Source organism: Myotis davidii, unplaced genomic scaffold (genome assembly GCF_000327345.1).
Source record: "Myotis davidii unplaced genomic scaffold, ASM32734v1 scaffold442, whole genome shotgun sequence".
Lineage (NCBI taxonomy): Eukaryota > Metazoa > Chordata > Mammalia > Chiroptera > Vespertilionidae > Myotis > Myotis davidii.
Window position 1 is genome coordinate 15,639 of NW_006293530.1, and position 8,128 is coordinate 23,766.

The 8,128-nt window shown below is 39.2% G+C and overlaps 1 pseudogene; it reads right to left on the reverse strand.

Annotated features, from left to right (window-relative positions):
- Positions 1–2,404: 2,404 nt before the first annotated feature.
- Positions 2,405–8,128, reverse strand: part of LOC102768826 — a 120,571-nt pseudogene continuing 114,847 nt past the window's right edge.

Here is an 8,128-nt window from a genome sequence, read left to right on the forward strand (position 1 = left end):
CCAGCCCCCACCTGTGCACCAGGCCTCTATCCTATATAGTAAGAGGGTAATATGCAAACTGACCCTAACAGCAGAAGGACTGGGAATGACTGGTAACTATGACACACACTGACCACCAGGGGCAGACGCTCAATGAAAGAGCTGCCCCCCTGGTGGTCAGTGCGCTCCCACAGAGGGATCTCTGCTCAGCCACAAGCCAGGCTGATGGCTGCCAGCAAAGCTAGTGGTGACGGGAGACTCTTCTGCCTCCTCAGCAGCACTAAGGATGTCCAACTGCAGCTTAGGCCTGCTCCCTGATGGCCAGTGGAGATCCCCCGAGGGCTCCCAGCCTGCCAGAGGGATGTCTGACTGCCAGCTTAGGCCCGATCTCCTCGGAAGTGGGCCTAAGCCAGCAGGTGGATATCCGCAGAGGGGTTCCAGACTGGGAGAGGGCACAGGCTGGGCTGTGGGCCCCCCAGCCCAAATTTTTGTGCACTGGGCCTCTAGTTTATAAATAAAAACAGATTTTTGAATAATTTGTACAAAGATGCAAACATAAACTTTAAGGCAGATTAAAATGGGTTGTCTAAAAGAGAAAGGGAGTTAGAAGTTATTGCTACTATTTTTCTTATGTGTATTCCTTATTTAGTTTATTTGAGTTAGACTTCAAGATTGAAATCTCTCCAGCTTCTGTTCCAATAAAGGCTAGCCTTCTAGAGAATTCTCTGGACACATGTTGCTGTCTGTGGACCCCACAGGGTTGACCTGCCTTCCCTTGAACTGTTGCTTCAGTACAACTTAGTTGTTTCCCATTGGGGATTTCTCCTATAACTTTGAAAATACTTATCTTGATTACATAGACAAATCGATAGTGCTGAGAGAATACACATTACATCTGCATATATGCATGCACACATGTGAAAATATGTGTTCTTAAGCAAATATCTTCTCTAATGGTGAACTTTTAAATTTGTCTGCTATATACATGGTGTACTATCCTACTATGGTTTCCAAATGTTAGTTTCCTAGAGCAGCTTTGTAAAACAATTGTATCAGTGACCTAACAGCTACTTTTATGGAGAAGTCACTTGTGCTAAGCACCAATTTAAGAGCAGAACTTATTTTCTCTCAGTGCTACAACTTGTGAAGTAGGTAATATTGATTGACATTTTTGCATGTGAGGAAATTGGACTTTAGATCAATTTAGCTGAGAGCTAAACTTGCAATTTAGTAGGAAGCTGAAATGGGACTTACACTCAGGTTTTCTGATTCCAAAGTCATTTTATGTCAATAACGATACTGTATTCGACAATGTTTTTCAGGCTAGAGCCCCCCCCTTCACCCTCCCCCGCCCCACACACACATAAGAAATGTGCTGCCCTTCTGTAGGCTGATGCAATGCTGATGTTTCTACTGACAAGAATGTATCAAAAATAGGTCATTGTGAACAGACATGGATGGTTTGCCTAATATAGATCAAAAGTCTCCAATATAATGTAACTATGACCCATAAGCTTTAGCTATTTGCTTACACTAATAATGTGCACAAATAATGTTTTGCTCGCTAGTTGATTAATGCCAGTGCTTTTCCTAATATTATATGTTTATGCATTTTTCCTTCATGGAATCATTTATTATGATTTCATCATACAGGACAGGTGGGCGGGTGGCAGGGCACATGAACTCCACACCCCTACCAGATGTCTGCCTGGGGCACATGCAAATGGTGACATCATCAAGTTCATACAAGCAGCTGCTGACTACCAAGGAGACATGGGACACAGATGGGAAACAAATCTGGGGTGATGGTCCTAACTCTAGTGCAGGATGGGGAAAACATTCCCGTTTCTGTGTACTTTCTTAAAAAATAAACATGTGGAAAAAATCTTTTAAAAAGCAAAGGACTAAAACCTTAAGAGAATAAGAGATGGGAGGCTAGTAGTAGCCTTACCATAGTAGATATATGTGACTCTTGCTTCTCGGCCTCCTCCCTTCTTGAAGGATTCAGTGGGATACTGAAGCCCCATAGTTGGGCCCACAAAAGAAGGTCCCAGGCGTGGACGGGGACTCTGGGAGGCCAGAAGGGGCACAAGTTGGGAGAGAGAAAAAATGCCCACTGGTGTAAGGTTTGAGCCCAGGGAGTGAGGGTGCAAGATCCTCAACCAATTGAGGCTGAGTCCTTACAGGCCCATGACCTGTGCACTGGCAGTAACCAGGGCAGCTCCTACAGGAGCCACAGGAAGGAGGGTCACATGGTGGCTTCCAGCTGCCAGCAGTTCTTCAGGACCCCCAGCCTGCAGGTGGGCATCCACTGGGACATCTATCTTGTAGTGTGCATCCCTTCTTCACCTAAGGGCCAATGTCCTTCAAGGTTAGTCTTGAATAAAACACTGACCCAAAGGAGTAGATTCCCCAGAAAAGGAAACTACACCTCAGGCTTGGAGAATATCTTCACTCTCATGGCCTCAGGTGCTGTGCACTTGACCTGCAGCCTGTGTTTGTCCCTGTGCTAGAGACTTCCTTGATGAGGTTGAAGTTGCTGTCATTGGCCACTTAGTTCCAGGACACTGGCAAATCGTGGAAAGACAGGTCTCAGTCCAGAAGTTGTTGCCCTCCAGATATTCCATGACCTTGAAGACATCCACTGAGAACTTGAGTAGACAGTCTCTGTTCAGCATCAATAGACTCTGCCCTTGCAGAAAATCCACCAGGCTCCCCTCCTCCATGTCCTCAGTGACTAAGCAGAGCCCGCCTCTTTCCTCCACAATCACACCCAGAAGCCACACGTGGCTCCATGCCAAAGTTGTGTCATGGCCAAGGCTTCAGCTAGAAAGGCTTGAGCAGTGGCGTCAATCCTAATCCTTAATGCATTGTAGAGAGAATATGTTTTCTTCGGTCACTTCCAGCATCAGGTCCCCATATTTCCTCCTCCCAGAGGTCCCCAGTAGTTTCAGGTTCGTCATGGTCAGCGCCCAGCTCCTATGAGAGACCTCATCCTGAGCCTGCACTGTGCCTTCTATGACCTTTGGCCTGATGAGGCTCATACAGCATCTATGGTGTCTGAAGGGTAGTGATGATCCACCAGCTGCATGAGTTTCTCCAAGGGCACCTCCTTGTCACTGCTGAGCTTGCTGTCCTGGTACCTTGGCACAGAACGGGCTAATGTAATAGTGCTCCACCTTGGTTCACAGCACACACATTGTGTTTGTGTATGAGGGGTAGCTGACGCTCTCCCTCACCAGGAACAGGCCTGTCTGCAGTGTGCATGGAAGTTTCCCCAACCAGGGAGCCTGCTGGTGCTGTCGCTGTCCATGGTGCTGTCGCGGTGCTTCTCTCTGCTGAGAGCTCAACCTCCTCCACTGGGCACTGCTAGTCTGCTTGAGGGCAGGGCTGACACCCTATTTCTGAACCATCACCTGGAGATGACCTTGTTGGTTTTGTTGTCTTTTAAACTATTTTCTAGTGATCCTCTCTCTCTCATATATATATAAACTGAGTGCTGAGACACTACTGAGGTTTCATTTGAGGGGTGTTTTTTTTTAATTACAAAGTTCATTTCACTTTTTGAAATATTTTTATTGATTTTTAGAGTGAGAGGGAAGGAGAGGGAGAGAGAGAGAGAACATTGATTTGAGAGAGAAAAACATCAGTCAGGTGCCTCCTGCATGCCCCTACCAGGGATTGAATTGGCAACCCTCAATGTCGGGGACAATGCCCAAACAACTGCACCACACTGGCCAGGGCCCTACTGAGGTATTATAATAGTTTTTACTTTCTTCCTTTCTCTCTTTATTTCTTTTTGCTGTCTTTGTGTGGGGAGGAGGGGTATGGTTGTTTTTGTTTGTTTGTTTTGAGAAAATTAAATTTACTACACTTCTGGGGTCCTTACTGGCTAACCTGGCCTGTGTCAAGGCCTGGATGGAACTGCTCTCTGGCCCAGCCCATTTGCAAAGGCTTGTCCCAGAGAAGGCACCTTCCTCTCCTGAGTTGGTCACAGGGACGGCAGTAGGGGGAGTTAGGGTCACACCCCATGTCTGTGATGCCCCTAACGAAGAGAAAAGCTGATGAAATACATTTATGAGGGGTTGGAAGAGCACAATAAATGTTGGTTTTCCCCCCAAAAGCTACATATTGCATACTATTTACATATGTTTCTATTAGCCAAGTTTTTAGTATGGAAATATATATTTGAAGATATAATTTATATGTAACAAGATTATATATAATAGATAATACATATAATGGTTGTATATAGATAGATTACATGATATATGACAAAAACTGTGTATGAAAGTGAATTGAATACCTTTAATTTTTAAATTAAAATATGACAAAAACTTAGTTATGAATATTTGGAAAGGTTACCACGTAAATTATGTACTTGGTCTTTAGATGTCTTCACATGTAATTTATACCTCATAGTTCCGTGATAATACAGATCTAATTCACCCACAGGTAGGAAAATTGAGATTTAAGCTAATTCTCATTATAGAATATTGAAACTTATTTTCTTAAAAATGGTTATTATTCAATAAAAGTTAAACTTCCACCCAAAACATACTGCAATTTTAAATGTGAAAATTTAACATTTATTAATTGAGTAATAGGGTTTTATTTATTTATTCAGAAAAAATGTTACTACTTACTATTGGAGAAGCCAACTACTTGGTTATGAGAATAAAATTGTAGAGATAATCTCTGATTTCAGCCAGGTGATAGAAAATTCAAGGCAGCATACAGGTTCCCAGAAAATCTCATGGTAAGTATTGGGGATTTAATCAGTGCATTAATTAAATTCAAAGAAGGGACATCAAAATAGACAATTTACTTCTTCCTAGGGTTGTTGGGATATAATAAACAAATTAAAATTATATATATTTAAAGCATACAATGCAATGATTTGATATATGTGTACATTATGAAATAATCACCGACATTCATCACCTTACGTAGTTACCTTGTGTGTGTGTGTGTTTGAGAACACTTAAGATGTATTGTCTTAGCAAATTTTGTATATAGAATATAGTATTATTAATTAAGTCACCAAGCCATACATTAGATTTCCAGAATTATTCATCTTCTAACTGAAAGCCTAAACCCTTTGACCAAGTTAAATGGCTTTGTTATATGTTTTTTGTTATATAGCCTTTGTACAGAGATTTTAAAAATATTTTATATCTAATTTGTATATGTCCACATTCTGAATTATTTTCTGTTTTTGTCCCCAAGAATTGTATCAAAAAAGAAGAGATAAGTTAACATTTCCCACGTATCATTCCTGATATGGTAAGTAAAACTACCATCTCTTACAACCTCCCCTCCTCAAGCCACAGAAGTAAAAGGTTATGAGGTACGATGAAAATTACAGGTATGTATAATGTGAGATGAATTTCTCATGCATTTCTGTAGCTGCAAACACTCATTTTACCCAAAGTCCTTTTTATCTGCAATTTAGCAAGAATCCAATTACTGAGCATGAGTTTACTACCTCATAAATAACATCCTCTTAGGTTTCCAATCACACCATTCCTGTTCTGTATTTTGTCAGCAAAAGTCTTGTTTTTAAAAATAATACTTCAGCCATCTGCTTACCCATATGTGCTACACATCACTGAATGTTAGATTCTCTGCAAGTTTTATAGACGTAGGTACCACAAACCTTGAATGTGTTTTCTCTCATAATTAGCATTTTATAACCACATTAAATTGATCACAGGTAAACTGTTTCATTTTGGTGTGCTATTTTGACTGTAATCAGATTACTAGCTGGAAAGTAAACTTGTAGCCAATATATTTTAGTTATAAAGAGTTTTCTTTCTTCTTTTATAGCAAATGCATTATTTTAAAGGTCACACTTGTCAGACCCATAAACTAAATCCCAGACTTGCAATGTAAGGCATCTCTCGAAGGATCCATCAGTGTTTACACTGGGGTAAAGAATGTTATCGTAGCAACTCCATCAATTACAATGACTGATGATGTCATTGTAATCTCTAGGATTGGCTCCCCCCAAGCGAAAGAGAAAAAGCTTGGTCAAGGATTCAGTTTTCAATTTTCATGTTCTCTTAAGTCAACTGTACAGTTTGTGGGGTTTTTTACAATTTCTTTTTCCTAAAAAACAAACAAACAAGCAAACAAAACAAAACAAAACACAAGATAAACTATATATATAGTTGGATCTGAAGTTATCATATCACTCCAACTGAGAAACTTCTATTTATATATGAATTAGAGAAATTTTAAATCCCTTAGAAACCTGTCAGATTTAGACTTCAATTGTTTTGTAACACAATCATGAGGGATAAAACTTTTCAACTCTTGTTTTTGAATAACCCATGTTTTCATGGTTAAAATATAAGTTGGATAATTAGACATAAAATGTGCAACAATATTGTTGCACTCCACAATTTTTGATGCACTTCTTTTTAGCTGTCATTCTGTTATAAGTAAAATTCTCCTTGTTTTGTGTTTTGACCTATGAGTGTATTGAATGAGTGTCAGCTTTGGGTTATCTATTAGCACAACTGATTTTTTTTCCCCAATTCTTTCCAAAGATTTGTTTCTTTGATGCTTTCTTCTTTTCCAGGAGATTTATTTATATTCTATCTTCACAATATTGGGAATTGTGCAATGTGTGTCTTTTTCATTTGATTTCTTACCTGAATCTACTCTAGACACCTTACCCTAGCATATAGGTAAGAAAAAGTTCAAAATTTTCAGGTTTCATTGAAAACCTTCATGGCATAAATTTACATTGGTACTAAATGTTTAGGGTTCCTGTTTTCACTTTAAAGTTGCCTGCTATGAATTAACTATTATCATTCCTGGTCATTGATAGAAATTAAAGGATGCCTTCTTATAGCCCTCCAGTTTTTTCATGACTTTTTTTAATTTTTTTTTTTTATTATTGGGATGGTTGTTCATAGTTTTTATTGCCTGAAAAAAGAACTGAGTAAGGCTACTTGAGAATAGTTCATTATAAGAATAAATACCCTTATCCTTGACATCTTTTCATAAGTAGATTAATAAAAGGTTCTTATTATGCACAACCTCTCTCAGATATGAATTTTAAAAAACAGCCTAATGAAAAAGCTTATATAACTTAACCTTCGTTACATTAGTTGTTTAGAATTCTTAATAGATCTGATCATAGCTAGATGGTAATAAAATTAAGACTCTTTGATCCTGAATGTAGTCTGGTACTACATGCAGGAAAACAGAAGATAAGTAATAAAATGAAATTTTTCTAAGATCATCCATGTAGCTAATGACAGTGATAGGACTCTAACTCAGACTTTAACTTCCATTTATTATTCTTTTCATTAAAATTAGCTTTCATATTTGTTGCTTAAATGTATCATATAAACAGTGTACTATGCACTCTGCAAACATCTATTTAATCTTGAAAGCAAAATAGTAGCTCTGAAGCAGCAACTATTTTATCTGTATTTTGTGGAAAATAAATCGAGGCTTGTAGAGATTAATATTTGTCTTTATCAAGTTCAAGTCATGGAAAAGTAATGTGAATACCTTTAATACCTACTGCTAGATTTTCCCAAAGCATGCGTGTGCGCGCGTGCGTGCGTGCGTGCGTGTGTGTGTGTGTGTGTGTGTGTGTGTGTGAATGGCTGTATTTACAGTCTGTCCTATTACATGCCCAAAGGCTCTTAAGAACCACATAATTAAAAAGTCAGTTTGCGGTGATGAGGTTTAGGCTTACAAAAGAGTCTTAAGGAAGTCTGGGTTTATTCTAATTAAGTAAACTACCAGGGTGATAAATGAAATTCTGTGCTTGGCAAACTCTCTTTGCTTTTGCATGGCGTTATGTTTGTGGATGAAATGTTCTGAGGATGAATGCTAAAAGCCCTTGTGACTCCTAGACCCTCTCCAGAATTATTTTCTGAAAACACTCTGTTGTCTGGCAGCTGCTTTGCAGCCTGGGAGAGCATTTTAATTGGCATCACATAACTTTATGACTGAGGGATTTATTCCTCTCTCCACAAAATCCTTCCCCTCTTTTCATCTATTAGCAGAAATGTTTGAGTTAAAATCACAGGAATTTCTTATGATAACCTGTTGGGGCCATAGTGCAGTGAAATTTCCAGTGTTCCTCCAGAAAAAAAAAAAAAGTGAGAATCAGGCTCTACCA